Source organism: Eupeodes corollae, chromosome 1, assembly GCF_945859685.1.
Source record: "Eupeodes corollae chromosome 1, idEupCoro1.1, whole genome shotgun sequence".
Classification (NCBI taxonomy): domain Eukaryota; kingdom Metazoa; phylum Arthropoda; class Insecta; order Diptera; family Syrphidae; genus Eupeodes; species Eupeodes corollae.
The window spans coordinates 206,941,752-206,965,058 of record NC_079147.1 but is presented as its reverse complement, the minus strand read 5'-3'; the positions used below and the strand labels follow the sequence as shown (position 1 = coordinate 206,965,058).

The 23,307-nt window shown below is 32.5% G+C and overlaps 1 protein-coding gene across 2 annotated transcripts in view; it reads left to right on the top strand.

The window, feature by feature from the left end:
• The window catches only part of LOC129941415 (serine-rich adhesin for platelets), a 184,068-nt gene that overhangs the window by 51,085 nt on the left and 109,676 nt on the right, over positions 1-23,307 (top strand). Inside the window, exon 1 of one of the 2 annotated variants that reach the window (XM_056050036.1) lies at positions 9,227-10,584. The exons of the other annotated variant lie outside the window; for it this stretch is intronic. The gene's annotated coding sequence lies outside the window, so the exon portion shown is untranslated. Of the gene's footprint in view, positions 1-9,226; positions 10,585-23,307 lie in introns of those variants that run through there. 2 annotated transcript variants of the gene reach the window in all.

The following is a 23,307-nucleotide window of genomic DNA, read 5'->3' as shown; positions in this document are numbered from 1 at the left end:
GTATTGGATGATTTCAAGTCCAAAATTCATAAAATATATGCTGGTGTTCCCCAGGGCTTCGTTTTGTCTCCTGCTCTCTTCCGCATATTGTCTGCCACTTCTAATTTATTTGACTGTTTCGCTGACGACAGTATCCTCAGCTTTTCATATTCGTTTCATGATTCACATTCTTCTGGAATTTCAACAGCAGCGTATGATAAGCTCATTAAATTCTGATTTCGACAGAATTGTATAATGGAACCGTGTAGAATTTAATGCTTCAAAAACTCAATGCTGTCTCCTGTCGCTAAATCGTAACCCATCAACGATGCCGCTATCCATGAGCGGCACTTGCATCCATCAAACTAATCAACTTTCAGTACTCGGTATGTGTATCACAGATCACTTCTTATAGAATGATTACATATTCGACCGAAACAATTACGTCACTCAATCACTGCCATAATGTTTCATACCCTTCGTTGTTTTACCGATATTTTTATAAACAATATCCTGTCAAATTAGCCAGTTGCACCCACCCCTGAAACAATTCAGGCGTAATACTCGTACTCTTAGGAATGCACATTAGCTTAACCTTGAGCTCAATTTCGGACGTACTGTCAAGTATAGAGTTTTCTTTTTTAAACGCACATCGAGAATGTGGAATACTTTACCCAACTCTGTTTTTCCCTATAATTTTGATTTGTGCGTCGTTATTTCCTCTTTAATTCTTCCCAATTTTCCTACTGTCGCATTGTGTTTAAACTTTAAACATTTTAATGGTATTAATAACCCCTTGAGTGCCCGTTAATTGTAAGAAAAACCTTGCAGAAGGGTTCATAATTTGTCTGCTTTTGCATTTGCTTAAGTTTATTTAATTATTTCTTAACTCTCTATCATGGATATTATCATCGATCATAAGAATCTGAAAAGTAAATCTCTGTCATCCTCCTTTCCCTCTTTTGATAAATCTCTGATCCGCACCTGGATCGAAAAAAAATCCTTTGGCTGTATCGTCGTCATATCGTCATTGTCGTTCTCACATCATTGTCCCGTCCCATATGTGCCATCATCTAGACAAGACCAATGTATCTACTATAAGATTTAAAGGTACCATACGAACAATATCCAAATGCTGAAAGGGGTAAAGATATGTACATTTCAAGCAAGAAAAAAAAGGATTTTTCAAAGTCCTTTTTCGAAGAGATGACATTTCGTTTCTTTAATAGAAAAATGCATTCAATCGCAAACATATGCCGATGATATGTATTTAATATGAAGCTTATTTGAGTTCCCCAGCTACTTCCACATATTGTACCTATTTATAAAAAGAATGAAACAGGAGCTGTATAGCTGGAGCTGGAACTGGAGCATGCCTCGCCATCCGGTGACTTGGAAATGTACATCATAATAATTTTTTATTTTTTTTTTATTCGTAAATATAGGAAAGAATGTTATAGGTATTATAGGATTTTATACAAAACGAAAAATAAAACAAAACTCCATAAATATATTGCTTCTCAATTTTGGTAGATAATATTTTTGCAAGATGGAAAATGTCTGATATGATACACTTGTACTTACATTATAAGCTATTTGAATAGTGAATGAAAATCAAGTCATAAAAATTGAAGAATTTTTTCTTTCCTTGAGGGATTCTATTTTTTCCGGTGACATTGAGACCTTACTGTCACACTTTGATCAAGTGATCATTTCTTATCAAGAGCAAAGCACGAACATATAAAATGATATACATTTGTTTGCATCTTCGTGTCGTCGTCTTAGGATTATGACAAGAAACTATAAAGAAAAAAATATCTTCGTGAAACACAAAATGAAATGACAGGTGAGATGAAGTTATCTAGACATTTATCCTTTCCCTTTTTGTATAACAAACTTTCCTTTAATTCTGGATACAAACCTAAGTTAAGTATATTATTCACCCAGGGGAGAAAAATTAATTACTTTTTGACATGTTTGCTGTAGATGAAGGCAGGTAGAACTCATGTTGAATAAAATTATGACAAGGATATACTGCATTACATGACGTCTTAATTTAACACGAAATAAATCTCCAACAATAATAATAATAATAAAGCATACAGAACACAGTATAACTATGATATCTAACACAATTTCTCACGGAATATTCATATCTTTTCAAAAATAATCGTGCGATGAAAGATATAATCCTTGCGGGATAAATGAGCGTGTGTGTTTGTGTTGTATTATAGGACATGGGCGAAAATATGAATAAAAGGACCCAGGGATAGTTTATATCCTCTGTCATTTATATCTAAGCTGGCTTTGACTTTAGTCGCTCTATATTATTCTTCTCCCTATTTCTGCATGTATAAAGGGTGTACCATTGTAAGGATATGGAGAGACAAAAAACAATCTCTTCCTTTTTTATATGAAAGCAATTTATAGGTACATCCTTGCGTTTACTTTAGTTTAGTTAAATCCTCTATATATGGGTTTCTATATGAACTAAATCATATATAATAACCCCTTGAGGCAAAGTCATCAAATTAAATGGCTCTTTCCACATTATATAGGTATATGTGTGTATACCTAACCCATATATTTTCTTACACAAACACCATCATCAGCTACATCACACAATGCACACGTTATAATAACTTATATATATTAAAGCCTTAATCCTTTTGGCTGAGAAATGTTATGTATTTATATGTATCTAATTCTGTGTGTTCAAATCCTTCAAATCTTCAAACTTTCTTATAACCCACATAGCAATACATTCCAATATATTTATTTGTGCAAATGTCTGTATACGTTTCCTTATAAGGATAAAGGTGAATAATGGAATGGTAATCAAAATAATGATGTCGTTCAAAGGGAGGACTTAAATTTACTATTCGATTCGACTAAAAAATTACGGTCCATTTTTATTTCTTAGACATACCTAACTAAATGAAATGTAGAAGGATCAAATTAAGTTGATACATTAAATGTCAGAGGCTTTATTCTTGTATGGGAAGGGGAGTTTAACAGAAAACAAAGAATTTCTATATGATTCATATACTCGTTACTTGTAACCTTTAAAAGTAAGAAATTAGGCCTTTAATGTTGACCATACTTTCCTTAACTTAGCTTAATTTATTTGTGATTTGGAATGGTATGTTATTGTCTTGGCTGGTATTCAAAGTGCACTTGCAAATAAATATAATTAGTTGCTAGAGATAATATTTGCGCACAAGGTATTGTAATTCCTTGACAAATGAGGAATTCCCGTGGGTTTGAGATTATTGCTTTTCTGGACTTGCGGTTATTGTGTTGGCATAGTTAAATAGATTATAGGACAGGTTAGGATATGGATTACAATTCTGCTTATAAAAAAAATTCTTTTGACCTAATATCTTTTGTCTCAAAAAGAAGGTGCAACATTTGTGGATCTATTATTTTTTATAGTTTGAAGTTAATTTTTTCAACACATTCTTTTCATTTCTGTCATTTATCAAACAATTAAAATTAGTTAAAAAAGTTTCTAAAAGTGGTTTAAGTATACAATCTTCCAATTGGTACGTATAGGTCATGGATTTAAAAATATGTGTAGCTTAAACATTAGATTTCATAAAACCCAATTTTCCAAATGAACAATTATATTTGATTATGAAAATATGTCTATTGAAAGAGCAACTTATCTTTTTGAGAATTGACTACCTATTGAATTTCATTGCATTCTCTTCTTTTTCTACTTTCTCAATGCCCAACTGACTTTTCTAGGGTCTATATAATTCTCTCTACCAAGTATATAAACATAAACTTCAACCTTATGATCGATAACGAACCCTTCTTCCAGTTCGCATAGGTATACATCCTCAATAGTAAAACTTCAAATAATAATATAAGTATACATAACTAGATAAATGAATAATTTAGGTGGCGCAGTCCGAAGAGAACCAAAGCCTAGTGACTTACAACTCTCAACCATTCCTGTGTGCGAGTAATTGCAGGGATTGATTGGACCTACAGTTTATATGCCGAATCCGAACGGCTAATTTGAGAAAGCACTTTTTCATGACAAGGATTACTCTGGGAGAATTTTTCAATTCCTCACAAAAGGCAGTACCCGTGAAAAATTTGTCAATTCCTAGCAAGGGACAGTACCCGTGAAGAAAAAACTTTAGGTTACACAGGCAGGGATTAAACCCTAGACTTCTAGGATGACAGTCCAACGCACTAACCATAATGCCACGTACGTAATGGTATCGCAAGTAGTATACATATCTACTTTGCATTATATTTAAAAAAATTATACTCACAGGATTCTTGTACTCTAGATTGCAGCTATTTTGAATATTTGAAGATTGGATTCGCAATTCACGTGCTTTTGTCTTATCATCTGTGTGTAGAAAGACTACCGTTTTGCGAATGTAACCAAAAAATAATAAAAGAAATGTGTTTTCCTCTCGCACTCAAACTTTCTTTAATTCACTATAGTCTTTCTCTATTTCAAATTATAACATTTGTAAGTCTCCCGACTGCAATGGATTTCTCCATGAATGTCTTCACTAGACGTTCCACAAAAAATATGTTGATGCCGCTCTATTCGACTTCCACCATGAGAGTACTTGCTTTAAAAATAGGTCTACCACTAGAAACTTTGTAGAGTCTGTTTCCTTGCGTGTCCTCAAGTTAGTCCTTTTGGGCTCTCTCCTCTAAATCTTTACAATTGAAATAATCATTTAACATTTTCAAGTACCCCTCTTTACTGCTGATGATACGAAATCTTTCAAAATAATTGCAGCACATGAGGATATACCTTCTCCAAAGAGATCTCGACACTATATCTCAACATGGTTTTCATAAAAATTGGCAATACAAACATAATAAAAATCGAGATTTTTAAAATAAACAAAAATTCTTAAAACAAGTGGGTTTACAATATTTCCTTAAATTGTAGACCAATTAACGATTCGAAATCATTATTTATTCTCTTTTTAATATTATTTTATAACAATGAGACTCGACTGAGAATTGTCACAAAATATATCGTTTCACTGTTAACACTTGACAGTAGCTGAGTTTCCTGTAGCAACTGTCAATTAAATACTGACAAAAGTTTCAATTGTAATTTTTTATTATTTTATACGGAAATTGTCAGTACAAATTTGTCGAAAAATTCCTGACTTGACAGTTCATTGTCATGACAGTTTCTTTAAATTTCTTTGAAACGAAAAGGTCACAACTTTCTTATATTTTTTTCCTACAATTCTGCAAAATTGTCAAATTGTTTAGGGAATAGATTTTGACATTTGTCAAGTTTTAAATTAACAAATTGTCACCTGTCGCATTTGTGAACATTTGTGAAATATGCCCCTGGTGCACCAAAAATACATATGTTCATAGAAGTGAAAACATAAAGGATCTTGGCCTTTTATGTGACCGTGAACTCCTATTTTTACTTTACATTTATTAAATCATTCACAACATGGACTATACATAAGATTTTGTTAAAAGATAGTCTGAAGAATTGTCTAACCCTTACGTAAAGTAAAGGTCGGCCTGAGAAACATAGAGAAGTTGCTGACATATTTTTCATGCATCGGCTTTTCTATGGTTCAGTTGACTGCTCTCTCTATAACTTCTTCTACCAACCAACAACACCTCTAGTGGCCTTAATGAACCCTTGGCTCGTATGCCAAACCAAATTTACTTGATTTCAACATAATTACCTATAACCTCAAGATCCTTTTGTCATTTCGAATACTTTTGCAAACAAAAAATGATAAACAAAAAAGTTGTATACATAAAAGACTAACGTTTTTGACATTTAGTAAAAAGTTTATAGAAATGGAAGAGACACATTTGTTTTTAGAAAACCTAAAATCCTCTAAAAAATGAAAACTTTTGAATAAAAACCGATATTGAAATCAAAATTTTATAATCTGCAAACTATTTTTATAAACTAAGTTTCTTGAATATATGTTGATAGTATATTTATAAACAATTTCGAATACGTTTAAAAGCATTTGCAGCAATATTTATTATTATTATTATTATTATTATAATTTATTGAAAGCATAATAAAATTCTACTAACAATAATTTAATAAAGCATTAGCTACAAGGGCTTTTCGCTATTTGAAAAAATTCAAGTTTTAAATTAAATATTCTAAGTTAAGTTTAACTAAAATTACGTGAATAAGTTGTATGTTATCTTTAGATATAATTGATAAAAGTTCTGTTAAGGGTTTTCCGGATGTATTCCTTGATATTCTGTCGATGTAGTCACATTGTAGCATATGAGATATGGTGAGGGGTGTGGTGGGCGAACAAAAGTTGCATGATGGAGGAGGTTGCTTTGAAATAACATGCTCGTGAGTAATCTTTGTATGTCCCATTCTTAGCCGAATATAATTTTTGGTCCAAGATGAAGGTATGTCGCTCGGGTAAAGTGCTCTGTCTGCGTTTGGGTTGATCTTGGAATAGTGATGACGATACTCAAGCCAAGAGTTTTTTAAGTTAGATCTCATCGTCGCATTGCAGTGTTTTTTAAAGTCTTTGGAATTGAAAAAATAGAAATTGAAAAGTGGCTCTTTATGAGCCTTTTTGGCTGCTAGGTCAGCGAGAACGTTACCAGCGATGTCCATGTGTCCTGGAACCCAGGCAATTTTAAGGTTTTTCCTTTTTTCAATAAGTTTGTCACGTATGACAAGAATTATAGTAGAATAGTTGTTGATGTTTTTGATAGCATTAATGGTTGATAAACTATCAGTGAAAATGACAGTTTTTTTGTTTTTGGCGGATTCGATTGCTTAAAGTAGTGCAAATGCTTCAGCTGTAAAGATTGATGAGGGGTTTTGCAGTAACCCTTTGGTGATGATAATGCCGTTTTCATTGACAGCTGCGAAAGATGTTCCGTCTATGGTCTTAGATGCATCAGAAAATAAAAATTGCCACACCCGTTTCAAGGAGCGCAAGGTAAGCCGAGAACATCGCCGCGGTCCGTGAAAGTGTTCAGCAGAACTCGAGGCAGTCTATTCCTCGTCGTGCACAAGAATTCGGCCTTTCCCAGACTTTAACTTGTTGAATTTCGCGTCGCGACTTGGGCCTACACCAGCACAAGATCCAACTGACCCAGGAGCTCAAAGTTCATGACCATAGATAACGTCATCTTTTCACTATGAGCCTCGAAGAAAAAGAAGAGGACCCAAATTTTATCCGAAAAATCAACTTTAGTGAAGAGCGAATTTTTGGATCAATTGCTGTGTTTACAACAAAATTGCCGTATATTGGACGGCATCAGCCCATGCGAGGTTCACCAGGTGATAATGCATCCTCAAAAAGTTACCGTTTGGTGTATATTTTGGGCCGGCGGCGGCGTAATTGGGTCGTACTTTTTAGAAAACGAAGTTAGTGTACGGTCACCTTCAACAGCCAGCGCTACATAGCGATGATAACTAATTTCCAAGCGCTTTTCATTAAAGCTGAAACATGTGTTGTGAAATAAATAAAAATTCTTATGGCTAAAATGAAACAATATGGACCTAGACAACATGTCGTTCCAAGAGGACGGCGCTACGTGCCACACAACAAAACTACGTTTGACATTCTGCATAAACGATTTGAGTGTAAGGTTATCTCTAGCAGGCGTGATGTGAATTGGCCAAGGTCATGCGATTTGACTTCACTAGACTTTTTCCTGTAGTATTTCTTGAAGTCGCAGGCCTATGCAAATAAACCACAATCGACTGTTGCCCTAAAGGTGAACATAACACTGTCCATTTCTCAAATTCAGCCTGATCTATGAAGAAGAGTCATTAAAAGTTGGACCACTCGGATCCATGCCATCGTCAGAAGCCGAGGCAGGCATTTGAATGATTTCATATTCCACAGTTAATGTTGTTTTGTTAATACCTCACACACAGCTTATTTTATTTCACTTCAACATCTACCCGACCTTTATTGAAAAATCCTTTATAAAATGTTTAACCCATGTTCCAAAAAATACTTTCTTCAAGAATAAAAAGCACGTCCACTACAGTTTTAGCAAAGTAACATCCCTGATATGGTATAACCAACCTTTCTTTTTTTTAATTATTTAAATTTCTTACTAAACTAATCGTGGGATAAGAAATATTTATGCAAGTTTTTTATTTTCGGTAGAAATTAATTCGATAAATTAAATTCCATTCCTATGGCGACAATAATAAGTTGTTTTTAGAATTTTAAAAAACTTAAAAGACTTCCCACTTGTGTGTTGATAGCTTAAAAAAAATGACCAAATTTTCAAAGCCAAGTTATTCAGTAACAACAGAATTTCCATCAAGTTGAAGTTTACGAACGAAAACAATTGTAAACTAAGGTTTCCAAGAAGACTTTTTCATCATACAATTTCTTTCAAAACATAAAATAAAATAAAATACTTCCAAGAAATTCTATAAAAAAATACTTTTCTTTTTGTCAAAAAATAAAAATTCATTCACAACATTTACATATTTCGAAAGTACATCAAATAAAATTCATACCTATCAATTTTCAAACCAAAAGACACCGCTTGAAACAAATTTTACACCTCAAAACATGCCATTTGACACGTGTTCGGCACAATTTTATATTGAGATTGACATCAATTTTAAATAAAAATTCCAAACACACACATTCCACTACGAAATAGTCAAAATACAAAAATAAAATCCCAAGCATGACTGCAAATATCATATAAAATAAACGTCAATATTTCAACCAATACAACAACAACAAAAACCACCTGTCAGTCTTCTCTCTGTCTACTCCTCACAACCCCGTAATGCCTCCTCATTCCTTGTGCTAAAGTGGGCCTGGGCTCAACACAAACCTAGGAAGGTAGGTAACAGGTGCTTAATCTGAAAAGAAAAGTCTTCCACAACTCGTTTATGGATTCGAATTCGGTCTTGAAAATCTAGTTATGTGTGTGGGGGGAATTCTCTTTCCGGGAAGCAGGGCAAAGTGCCTCTAAATCCTCTGAAAGTCGAAGAAAAAGAATGCAAAAACGAGAAAACGCAAACACAGTTTTAATTCAATTAAAAAACCAAAGAAACCAAAAACCACCGACTAACATATGATTCAAAATAGTTGGTAAACAAGTGGGCCTTATCCGCGCAGACTCCAAGTCAGACACTCTAGCTTTTATCCGAACTTGAGAAAGCTTTAGCGTTGGGTAGATATTCTTTGTATATTTCTATAAAAGACGACAGCATCCTTTAGATGAGTTTCAGTTGATAACTACTTCTCGAGTTTTGAGTTGCGAATTCCGAGTCTTGACCTCAAAGAGGTATTCCTCTCGAAGCAGAGAACCAATAATAATAAACAGGATACGAATAATTTCCTTTTTGGTGAGGAAAACAAACACCTACCATACCCTTCTTGTCTCGTTTTGTATGTGTGTGAAGGTGAATGTTCCTTTGGCTTCGGAAGATTGTGTGTTTAGTTCAGCTTCAGGGATAAAAATAGAGTGGTGTTGTTTTTCCCGAGAGTTGAGATTCAGATTCAGTTTTAGTTTCAGCGACATACAAATAGAGTCCTTTTGGCGATGATCGGCGGCGCGGCGTGGCAGATGAGAAATTGAGGATTTCACCATCTCCATTCTCCAAGTGTTTTCATTAGAAGCGTGCTTGAGGGTTATTTGGATTTAATTGCGTTCCTCGCGAACTCACAACAAACCCCATTCCCTCCATTAGTTAAGTGCAAACGGTTCACCCCTATACCTTACCTACACCGTTTATCGTCCTTGGTCGGCCTCGTCAGTCGATTCGGTTGTCGTCTTTGTCGAGTCGTGCGTTCGTTATCGTGTTGTCTAGTCCTGGGGGGGTAACTATAGTTAATATATCGTGAAACCTCTAGAGTTTGTTTGCACAAATACAAATACAAATACACGTGCCGTGACTCAAAGGAGCACTTCTCGAAAAAGTCGTCCTCTTAAATCCCGATTGACGTTTGTAGGATTCATTCATATGCGGTTTTAGAGTGTCCTTGGAGTTTAATATTTGGTCCTTCAGACTTCAGAACAAGAGATCGTCGGGTGTTTTATTTTTTCGTTGTTCGCTTTGTGGAGAGTGGACTGACGACGACTGCATTTAATTTGGAGTCATTATTCTGTGAATATAAATTTTGTGTGTTCATTGTCGTGAGTCGTGGCCGGAGTGGGTTGTGGTGACTGGAGCTGGTTAGTTGGCTCTTTATGATGTCCCGTGGCTAAAAATAAAAAAAAGTGCAAATTTGATTCTTCTTTTTCAGTACTAGTGCCATCGGTGCTCTTTTCGAACTTCGAAGTGACGAAGTGGTTTTAATGAAGTTTCTCTTTGTTCGTTTGCGGGCGATGCGGTGTGAATGAATATTAATTGTTTCGAGTTGACAGGTGGTGGTGGTGTATCTGCGGCATCACAGAGAGAACTTCGTAGTTTGCCTTCGTATTCGCACATCAAAACTTAAATACTATATACACTATAGTCAGTTTGTATACAATAAACAAAAAGGGATAATTGTTTGCAGACATTTAAGTTGGATTCTCAGAAAAGCTGTACCTAGATATTACTGAACCAAATGCGGTGAGGATGATTTTGTGGACGTATACAATTTGAAGGATGATTAAATAAGGGTAAGGACTATTATATGGGTTTTATTCTCTTAGGAAACATCACAGAAATTGTTTTAAATGTTGACAAAACTTAATTATATTATAAAGTGGAAGTTGAAGTTAGGATTGCGGCCTTATTGACGAAAGTAAGGGGGAATTAACTATTTTTATATTTTTGATGGTATAAAGTAGGTTTTGAAAAAGATCTGACCACAACAGAAATAAGGGTGTAATTTTTGCTATTAAGGTTAACAAATTCAGAACATTTTAATTGCTTTTTATGAAATATTTAGACATTTTAAATTTGGTATTAAGTTTTTATTGGTAAATGTTGTTGCGTTTGGTGACGTAGTTTAATTGCAGTCTTTTTAAGTTTTATTATGGAAGTTTTGTCAAATGGTTGTAACAACAATTTATGTTGTTAACGCTAAGCATACATAATTAGGAGATCTTCCAATATTGGCATAACCATCTTAGGTGACAATTTCTAATTTTCTATTAAATTAAATTTGTCCGTTTATACGGTTGGTTGAGTTTATGCAAATATAAGACAATTTTTTGGTAAAAAATTGGCTGAAAATTTTCTAAAATATGTTGTCTTCATTTAACACCGTCAATTTAGACGGTTGGAAGACTCCTTGGAAGACAAGTTGCTAGAAAGATGGTAAACATTAGGAACATTTATGTTAGTAGCCAAATCAACAGGTCGCCCAAAAATGTTTAAAAAATATAAGATTAAAAAAAAGTAAAACAATAATGAATCAGGCAATAACGACCATTTTGGGTGCATATTTATGCTACACTATTAAAGAGAAAGATAAGTCGCGACAGAAGAAACACCGAACGTTTTTTTGTTTCTAAAAACAGCATCGGTTTAGAGAATTTCCAGGAGATATGGATAAGTTTGTGTGGAGGTTTGTCCATTTGGCTTTACACCAGTTGGCGGCCATCTCAACGGCTTCTTTAATGTTTTGACAAATCGTACCCTCAGGCAGTTTATACTCCGCACAACCTGCATCTCACAAACATCGCCTCGATCTCTTGGATAAGTTGTGAAGTTACAACTTACAACTTTTTTTAAATGACTTCTTTTTCGTATTTATTAAATTCTCTCAAAATCCTGTAAGCTTGTTGTTGTTTCCTGCTCGAAAACGTTCAGCTTTTTAAAAGTTGAATGATGTTGTCAAGAACATCATCCAATATCCAATTAATTGAAAATTTAAAATTGTTAGAATATAAGAATATAAGAACTCTACTAGATTTCTATCAAAAATTTTCTGTCATTTGGACAATTATCTGTCTTTTTTGACAGATAAAATTTGTTTTTTTTTTTTATGTTAAAGGGATAAAACATTTTTGCGAAAAATCTGCAACACCTGAGACACCTTCCAATCATTACCCGTGTTTTTGTATAGTAGAAAATTCCCAAGAAAATCCATCGGCAGTAGCTAGATTTTTGTATTTAAAAAAAAATTGGTACAATGGAAAGAAGACCTGTCTGAATAATAATAAAAAAAAAAACACATAAGTAGAAGTTTTGTGAAAATCAAAATTTAAAATTAACTTCAGCAAAAGAAATTAACTAAAACTACTAAAATATTAAAATGAACAGTTTTCATGAAGAAATATTAACAAAACATCTGGAAATTGAAATTAAGCAAACAATTTGACATAAAATACAAATGTCAAGATGGTTGTTTGTTCGTAGACTACTACATTAACATGTGGTGTTGAAGCGTGCTTGAAGCTCGCCTCAATTCTGTATATATCAGAATCGAGTTTAAATAAGATTGATTTGGCTCGATTCCGGTCGGGGATCAGAGTCGAGTCAAAATTTGTGAAGAAAAATATGTGTGGAGGAGTTGGTTTTACAGATCATGAATTTTGGTCTGTTTATTTGCATGTTTGCGTACAAAAACAAATTGTTTTGTTTAATTCATTAACAAAACTAAATAACAGATTGAGTTTTTTCCCTAATGGAAAACACATGATTTCAAATGCACAACTAATCAACGAACACAGCCATCGAGATACTCATGCAACATCAATTGCACCAACGTTTGAGAACGAAATCACATAAATAAATCACATAAATGTCAAAATCCCATCCGCAGTAAGATTCTAATTTAACTTTTATCGGTAGTATTCATACTGCGGATATTGTTTTTGTTATTCGTGTAAAATCCTGCTATACAATTGATAGATTTTCCAACAATACACGGTTATTTATTAAATTTTTTAACTTAAGTTTGAAATGAACCAGTTAAGGGTGAAACTTCACTAGACAAATAATGATGAGAACCTATAAAAAAAAGCTTTCATCTTTCCGAAGCGTAAAGGTTATAGAACGTTCAACACGGTGTGCATTATTTGGAAAATACTGTTTACTTGGTAGACATAGAAATAACATCTTCTTATTTGGGATTTTGGCCTTTATTAAACTCAAGTATAAGAAACGTTGACAGTGTTTGCTAAAATGAGGTTATGTGTGGCTAAAATTAATTTTAAACATATCTTAATGTATTAGAATTCAAAATTAATATTTAGTTATAAACCCCTTGCTATTATCGAAGTTTGACATCTTCTTGGCAAACACACTACCAAATGGTGTTGCCTACCAAGCATTTGTAATGTTTTCCAAGTTTGTAACGTTTTTTTCTAAATTTTTAGACAATTATCTTCCAAAGAAGAATTAATCAACCGAAAAGTAAGTTTTGTGTCATTATTGTTCATAGAACGCCCTATTACCTGAATTCATTCCGGATTTTACTTTAATAGCTCATTCTTCCAAAAATAAGAGATGTTCGAAAGTTTTCCTTTGCAAACTGAATCCGATATTGAACGTTCATTTTGTGTGTGTAGGTCTTCAATAGAATTAAAATCCACATCTATTTTGGTTTGGAGCTCTTGGAACCATTTGTGTTATTCCAAATATCTCATGATACTGGGTTGCATTTTCAGCTTATCAAACAGTTTAATACCTCTCAGATTTCTGAAACCGCCTTTCTATGACCTTTCAATCCAATTATCAAAGCTTTTTTATTCGCTCAACAATCCCATGTCTTTGGATTTTATTTTTATAGAAATAAATTAAATTAATAGATTTATTAATAAAATTTCAGTCCGCTGCCGTTTTTTAGCTTCTCATCTATGATTTTCGTCTTGTCTTTCATAATTCTTAAGGAACTTGTGTGCTTGGTTCTAAAAATTGTTGTTTGTTCAATACAAATGTACATTTAGGAGTATTTCATGCTATTTAACTTTATTATCTTTGCAGCCTTGAACGAAACAAAATTAATTATGGTATTTCACAGGATTCTGTTTTGTCTCTAATATTGTTTTCATATTCCTTTTTTGTATCAGAATAATATTAATTTTAACAACTTTCGGTTGATGGAAAGGAACCCTACGTATATTGTATTTACCATGTATTAGAACCACTCATAAGCCGATATCACTTGAAGTCGTTATATTTATTTTATAAGGCTTTTCAATACTATATCATAATATCGAACTTTTAGACTTTGCATACTATAACATAATATCGAACTTTTAGTAGCCGTGGCGTGATGATTATTGCGTAGGACTGTCATGCTAGAGTTCTTGGATTCAACCCCTTTCTGTGTCATTTAAAGTTACACGCGAGGATCTTAAAAGTCCTCCAACAGTACCTTTTCAAATAAGCCGTTCTAATTCGTCATAAAAACTGTAGGTCCCTTCCATAACTGACATTACTTGCACGGAATCGTTGAGAGTTTTAAGTAACTAGGCTCAATATGAATTCCTAAATATTGCAATGACAGGGAAAGACCGAGTGTGATAAGGCATTCCACATTCGCTTAGTACGCCTAAAGAGCGAATCTCTGTATTTGACAGTACGGCCGAAGTTGGGCTCAAGGGTATACTGATGAGCATTCCTAGAAGCGCGAGTATTACGGTTGAACTGTTTAATGGAGGGAATGCGACTGGCTATTTCACTAGAGCAATAGCCGTTAAAATATTTATTGAACTTTAATCTGTTTTAACTTTGTTACACTACCCAAATGTCAAAAGCTTTTTCTAGTTTTGCTTTGAATATTTTAAAAACCCGAAACATTGTTGTATATTAGGTTTTAAATATAACATAACATAGTTCTTCAAATACATGCTAAATGCTTTAGTTATCAGAACCAAAAACAAGTTCTTTAATGTTAACATGATTGCTTTTCCGTCAGCCCTCGAGTTGTTTTATTGAAAGAAACCCTTAAGCAGTGATACCTTTTAACCCTCATAAGGACATTGGCAAATAGAAATTTCAATTCATGAAATTAAACAAAAAAAAATACGAAAATAAACAAAATCCCAGAACTCAAACACATTAGGTATACGAACCTTGATATCATGTTGTTTCCAAAACAGTTTCAGTCTTCGTTTAGTCCATTATACCTACATATCATATCCCAAGCCGAAGGCAAAGGCAAAGGCATCTAGGTATACTACTATTCCTATATGTATACGAAAGTCTCGGTAGGGTAAGGGTGATTATCCTTCAGCTTGGGGAGACTTCTTAAGTGTTAAATGTCCTTTTGGGGATTCTGTATTTTTTTGTTATTTTCTGTCCATAGACTCACAGCGAAACTGGACGAAGATGAGAATATGAAAAACAAGAACTGACATTTTCTGAATTGAATTGTTTTTGAGTGGTCTGGGAGCTGAAACTCAAAAAATAAAAAAAAGAAGAACTAGAAAAAGAAAGAGACAAACGAAATCGTGAGGACTGTGGAGTAGGAAGGTATAAAGGTACTCCTTTTTCGGGTACAAAATAAAGACTTATAGTTAGAGGAACGAGAGCGGATGGCGATGGCGATGACGACGACAAGGACAAGGACCAGAACAACGACAACGACACAGGGGATATGCAAAAAAGGATATTAAAACATTCCATTTGCCCTAAAGATATTTTTTATTTCATTTTTATTTTGCGTCAAACATCGAATTGAATGTACAAATTTTCTTCTCTGAGGGGGGAAAAATTGCTTAAAATTTTATCGTTAGAATTTCTATATATTTTTTTATTTTTTAATTCTGTTATATTATTGTTTTATTTGCGTTAGGGAGAAAGCACTTAAAAGGACAATTGAACATTGAACAACAGAGAGTATGTTGAATTAGTCTGGATACTAAATGGAATATTATCCCACCATCAGGCGTCTGCATACTGTCGTCCGTCATGCTGTCAGTCGGTCGTTGTACTGTGTTTTTCCAGTTGTTCGGGGAGTTTTTGGGGATTAATTTTAATTCAAATCTAATGGGTTTTGGGTATGCAATGTGGAAGCTCAATAGATAAACATCTATAGAAATTGCTAGCTATGCATGAATGTATGGAATTTGAATTTTTAAAACGAGGAATAAACGTTAACTGGACTTTTTTATAGAGTTTAAAAATTCTTAGAAATTTATTTAACAATGGAAAATACTTTTTGTACCAGTTATTTGAAATAAAATAAAATTCTGGTGAAAATTCTCTTAAATGTTAAACTCTTTAAGCATAATATGCATTGGGGCTTTTAACAAATGTTTTTATTTTGTGTTGTGTTTTTCTTTGCTAGAAATACCAATTTTGTTGTCCTAGCTCAGTTCGTTTTCCCGTGAAATAGTTGCAATGAATCATGCACAAGAATTCAAGTTTGATATTTTTGTATATTTAATTTTTTCATCAAAATAATTTTAGGTGGATTAAAATAAGTAAATTTTATGTGAAACAAAAAAAATCAGTGTGTTTAAAAATATTTCTATAGACATGAAAAAACGTAGCATTAGCAATTTATGACACAGTTTCATTTGAAAAATGTTAAAGCATACTATAACTCTCTCGAAAAATCATTTTTCTATTCGCCATTTTAAAAAAAAAAGTAGAAATATAATTTAAGCTCTGTGTGTCTTTATTTGATTCACAATAAAAATTATTTTAATCGGACTGAATTTAATTTTTGGAAATGTCAACATTTTAAGATCCTTACAATATAAATCCGTCATAACTGCATGTGAGTGTGTTCCTTCTAAATTTGTAAGTTCGTAGGTAAGGAATGCGTGCTCTATATCTCAAGAACGATATCGATTTCAAATGCGTTTCATAAAACTCCTTGATCACTTAATTTAGAAGTTTGAAAAATAAAGCTTGAACACATTTTAAAAAATCAAAATGTTTATCAATTTTTCGGAAATAATATGAATGCAATCCCGCTTTTCTTCTCGAAAATCTTTTTGGATGTTTAATTAGTCAAACACGATTTGTTTGCGTAAAGAAAATATGCGACTAAATTGCTAAACTTCAAATGGTTCGTTTTTGCTCAATTGGTTTGTTTTAATTATTTATCAAATAAAAGCAATTCCATCTGCAATTCCTAAATAAATGCTTGTTTCAAAAGGCCTTTTAAAACAAACTTATTTAAAATTTATTAAATGATGGAAAATTTATAGTTTTATTTAATGACATACATTTTGTGTCAAACCAATTCCTGCTGGCGTTTCCCAATAATTTAGAAAGTGCTTCAAAAGTTTTCTAGTGTTACAAACACTAGAAAATTAAATAATACAAGAACGAATCGAGCTATCTTTTCCACTAGAAAAAAAAGGAACGGTTTTTTTCCGAGCCATAATATTAGTTTTAAAAACTCTTTCAAATATATAAGAATTTACATCAGGAAACACACATAAATGATAACAAATAAAATAAATGTCTGTACAAAACTATTTCGCCCTCTTATTAACCAAAGGCCATTACTTAGCGAATTTTATAATTTTTAAAGTCGTTCTTCAAGCAATACTTTTATATAGATATCCCGTTTGTGGTAGTTGTGTTTAGTACGTATTAAAAAATGCTAATTCTCCAACACACAATTTTAGAAAATGATTCTTAAGGTTCTTAACCCAAGACTTACACAAACAGACAACATAAAGTAAAAAATGGACAAGCAAATTGAAAAGATAATAACTAATAATAATTTTCCTAGAAAATTATTAAGTAAAAAACTCTGTAATAAAAACCCCATTTAATAAATTTTCAAAAATTTGTTTGTGTTATGCATTATGTATCTTCAATCTTGTTTATTAATTTATTATTATTTTTTTTTATTTATCTATTTTAAGTATTTATTTGGTGTTACACCGATAAAATATATCAATGAAATTAAGCATAACATTTCTGTGATATAATTATAAACAAAATTCTAATGAAGGTTTTTTCTTTTCATTGCATTGTTTCCCTTCGAAATCATAAATATAAACTTTTTACTCATGCTGTTTAAAAACTAATTATTATTTTCCAGTAGTAATATACAATTTGATATCATACCTATGTTCTGTGCGATTATTTAAAAATATTGTAAACTCTATACCTTTAGCTTTTTACCATTAAAAACTGTTAATCTTTTTGAATCCGATATATAGATTTTTATCTTAAAATTAAAATCCAGTGTAACTCCTGGACCTGAAAGGATTCCATTTTAGTTCATGAAACAATGTCAACTTTCCCAACAATAATAATTTGTAGTAACTCTCTTTCTACTGGTCAGTTTCTGAACCAATGGGAATTCTTTTATGTAAGGCTTATTTACAGGTAAGGTACACTTTACCTTATAGTCAAAGTTTATCATTTTTTTAATGTGTAGTAGCATACATTTATATCGCGACAAATCTCATGCGTTCTTACAAATATATCACCAATTCTTTTGAATGTGTTTATCAAGTTGATACCATCCACAAAGATCTTATCAAAGCTTTGACTTTTTGATGTGTGATAAAATTCTTTTTTAGGTAATCTCAAAGTTCTTAATATTCATGCTTAGTTTTTCAAATGGTTGCCTTATTGATAGAATGAAATGTGTGAAATTAGAAATGTTTTATCTCTAGGATTACAAAAGCTTTATCTGGTCGAGTTCCTCATGGAAGTCACCTAGGTCCGCTTCTATTTATTATATTTGTTAATGATATTCCATTTTTTCTTTAATGTTTCTAATGTTTGATGTATGCTGATGACTTAAAAATACATTTATCCGTACAAAATCAGAAAAATCTTCAAAATGATAAGAATACACATCTGATTAGTATTAGAAAAAATGTCTTTCGTTGAATATACAGAAATGTAATGTTTTTACTGCACAAAGGGCCTTATTTCAAAGAATTCAAAAAATTCAAACATTTAATCATACTCTTGATCAAAAATCTGAAATTTTTGATCATGGAGTCATTTTCATTCTAGAGTATTGGATTGAAGGAGGTCAAAAAATCTTAGAACACAATTTGTAATGAAACATTTAAATGGAGAATTGATTGCATATGCATCTACAGGTGCGCCTTGATCGGACTGCATACTTTAGAAAAAAGACGCTTTTTTCAGTCAGTATTGTTTACGCATGAAGTAATTTCTTAAAATTAATAAGTAATAATATAAGTATCCACAGTAAAAACCCGTAGCTGCCGAAACGAAAATGCTCTTCATTAGAAAAAAAAAATATTTTTCAACCAAAATCGTTGAACTATTCAAACCGCTCTTCCTTTAACATCCAAACTATAAAACGACAATGAAGTATCAAAGTAGATCTTGAATTATTAAAGTAAGTCCCGAAATTACAAGGTCTAAGTCCATACGGCGAATTTCAAAATTAAGTTTTAAAATGAATGCGAAAGGTCAGTGGATCGAGTTTCCTCAGCTGGAGTACAATTCTAAGGATTCAATAATAACCAGCCGTATCCTCCCCCAATGTCACTATCTATCGGTGGTACTTGCACCGAGGCGACTTAACATCTTTCAGTTGTAGGTATGTGCATCACAAACCACTTGTTGTGGAGTGATCATATATTTGGCATCGTCAAGTCTTTGGGTTTTTTCCTATCTCGAATGACTCGAACGTGTCCTAATATGGAGGTCCAATTTGCGATGAATATATTGGCAACAACGTGGCGAATGTTGTTCTCTAATTGGTCAATCATTTCGGCCTTATCAGCCTAGACTAGTGATTTCTCACATCCTTACAGCAAACAGTCAAGCTACGTTGTATCACTTGACTCCTGACAAAATGAGCACCAACTAAAATAATGCTGCCGACTTCCAGTTCTATATCTCTAAAATACACCACTTTTTTAATCTTTATTCTTCTCTCTGGAATGTGACCGAAAATCTAAATTTTTCAAGTGATTTTCCGAATTCCAAATAATTTTGTTACTTTTTTTGTTATAGTTATAATTAATTACTTACTTACTTACTTACTTAAGGTAGCGCCACAGTCTCACCCAACAAACTTCTCCATCTAGCTCGGTTCCTGGCTAGATGTCTCCAGTTTCGCGCTCAAAGTTGGTTGAGGTCACTTTCCTCTTGTACGCTCCACCTAATGCGCAGTTTCCTCTCGACCCAAGGTGCTCCCATCCGCTTTTGTCATAGGGTATTATATAACGATACTTTGGTGTCTTGAGAGAGGGCTTTGCTACTTAATTGCTTTCTTAGCTAAAAGAAACATCGGTTAGGAAGAATTATTTTTCGTTTGATCTCGGCGCTGGTGTTGTTTTCTACTTTTATAGCAGATCCTAGGTAGACGTAGTCCTGGACTAACTCAAAGTAATGTCTGTAGATGGTGACGTTTTGACCGAGACGTTCGGTGTTGTTTGTCCTTTCTTGACGACAGCATTTACTTTGTTTTGCCCTCATTAACCGTTAAACCCATTTTTGGATCTTCTGCCTCAATACTCAAAAAAGCTCCATTGACATCACGCTGAGTTCTTCCGATTATATCAATGCATCAGCATTTGCCAGTAATTGAACAGACTTTCGAAAGATGTATCATTACACAAAAATGTAATTTAATATTTTTTTCGTCAATTACATTTTACGCGGTATTACAAAATAATCTCCTTAAATGATAAGTTCTTTTATATGTCTTGCTTTGAACTTATAAATTAATAGAGAAATTACCTGAACTGTTATCAAAAAGCCCTTTCCTTCAAAAACTTGAACATAAACACATTACAATTTTCAATTACATGTTATTAGTAAGTGCATTGTTTGAATTGCAATTACAAGGAATTGAAATGTGTACTTTGCACAAATTACAGACCTACAGTTATCTGAGCACAGAAAAAAATCCTTAAGTTAATCAGACATGTTATGTAGATTTTATATATTTTTATTTCTAAGTACTTTTAGATAATAGGAACGCGCGATTAAAAAGTTCTTTAATTATAGGCATATAAATTTATGTTTATGTATAGTTATACGCCTTCAAACAATTATTCAATGCAGTAATCAAATTTTGAACAAATTTTAAGATATTGGTTACGAATATTTTTAATATACTGGTTAACCCAATATATTTAATATACTGTATTTAAAAAAATCGAATTAAGTTAATATATTGACCTGAGAAATTCGTTTTTTAACGAATGAATTTAATCCTGCCTAAAAAATTTTTAATTTTTTTTTTTTAAAAAATAAAAAACATTGAAAATATTATTATTTCTTGATAATTTTAATTATATGTTAGAGCTTGATATTATTTTTCTTTTACTCAAAAAGTAAAGACAAGTAAAGAGTACTCAGAAAACAAATCGTTTCCTGTACCTGAATCACTCTCTCGAGAGTCCAAAGTTTTTGTGTTGTTTATATATGAGTATAGTTTTAATAATATTTTTTTTTGTAAAGAGAAAACAAATCTTTTATCTCAGTACAGAAACAAATTTTGAGAAAATTTCAGTAATTGTTTTTCTATTTTTATACGAATAATCTAAATATACAAGTTAACTTATATAAAAAACTTTGTATTTGAGATTAATTTAAACTTAATTATCTAGATACAACTTTTTCAAAGAAGATTCTAAGAATTTTTTTCAGTAAATTTTTCCTAATGGGCTTTTAAGGTGGCGAACTTTTGAACTAATGAGACCTTAACTCATCCCATATCATAATTGTTAATTTCATATGAAGCTTTAGATTTAGAGACTTTTATTCATCAGGCATCTATTAACAATCATATTAATTTTAAATGTAAGCTGTAATAAGCAAAAATGGATATAGTGTTGAGCAAGTTTCTAGGTGAAATTCATTTCAAATTAAAAAGTGGTTAAGAGGCCAGCACAATAATTATCACCTATAACGAATTATTCCATACAAAAATCTACTAATAGTATAGTCGTTTATATCTTGTTAACTTAAAGTAAATTAAAGTCCCGCGTTTCGGGAAAATAAAATTGGCGCTATTTTAAAGTATATAAAGTCTAATTGCTTTGTGTAAATAAAAAAAAATCATTTATTTTAAAACAATAAAACCGCATCAGTAATACTTGTAGGTGCTGAAAACGTTTAAACCCACAACTTCAAACTTGTTAGACATTTTTGTGATGTCAAATCCTCTACATAATTACAATAAACTTTATGAATCGGAAGCTTTCCAAATTATTGTCTAAATTAAGAAAAAAATACGTTTAAAAAAAAGGAAAAAAAAAACAAAACGATTAGCGCCTTATAAAATTAAATTCCTTAGCAAAAATACGAACCTGCTTTTGTTTTCGTCTCGTAATTCCTTACCACCCCTATCACTCTTGTACTTTCTTCGCCACCTGACTTAAGGGCATCACAATATTCCATCTATCTATACCCACATTGCTTTTCAGACTGGAATTACTTTCAAAATTAATTCTTATCTTAAAAAAAAAACGAAAACGAATGAAAAAAAGACTGAAAAAAGTTTCAAGGTCCTTCGAGAGTCCTTAAGAATAAAAACCAACTTGGGGAATTGGACTTTTAAACAGACGTTAAGATTAAAAAAAAAAACTTTCCTCTTACAGTTTTATTTGAATTTTATATGAATGTAGGCCAGATGGGTGGGTTAGGTAAGGAGGTTATAGAAACTCAGGCCATCATTATTTTGGGCAATCTAAACTCAGCGAGGGGTATGAGATACTTTAGGAACTCTCAAAAACAACCCAATAAATGTTCTGTACAAAAATATAGGAAAGATACAAAATTTTTAATCCTAGGTGTGCTGTGTTTTTGTTCTTTTCGGTGTAAGGTTAAAGCAATAAAACCCCAAAAGTTAAACTCAAATATAATAATCACCGGTATGGGGGTAAATTTAGGGGAGGAATTCCCGCATAAATCTACCGCACGTTAATTTGCATCGTCACACATACGAAAAACCCTATAATTCTATATAGATAAGAGAAAAGAAAAAGGTAAAAGGATTCTTTACTATGTATAGGTGGCTCGTATATGTATGGTACGCATTTATACCTACACATAATACTCGCCTATATGTATGCGACGCGTATAAATTTATTTAAACCTCTTGAGAGTAGTTGAATTAAAAAGGATCTAGAGTATCATTAAGCGTTCGTTTAATTGCAGGTGAGACGTAATAAATTTTAATTGTATATGTAAATTCATTAAAACGTGTACAAAACTGATCTAGATATTGAGGAAAGAAGATAGGAAAGATGTGGAGATGTAGAGATGAAGATGGTGATGGTAGGGGTTTAAGTCTGAGGTTGCTTTTTTCTGGGCCTAAAATCTTCTCAATGATTAACTTTGATGTAGAAATATACATGTACCTACGTAGAGAGAGGTTTAGGTTCCTATATTTCTGTAAGTCTTCGCAAATACATAGAAAGGTGTGCGGTATGAAGAGCATCATCAGCAGCGATGTGGAATGGAAGGAAAGGAATTTTATAGTTTAATTTGGCGTATACGGCTATGAGGATTTATATTTAGGTGAATTT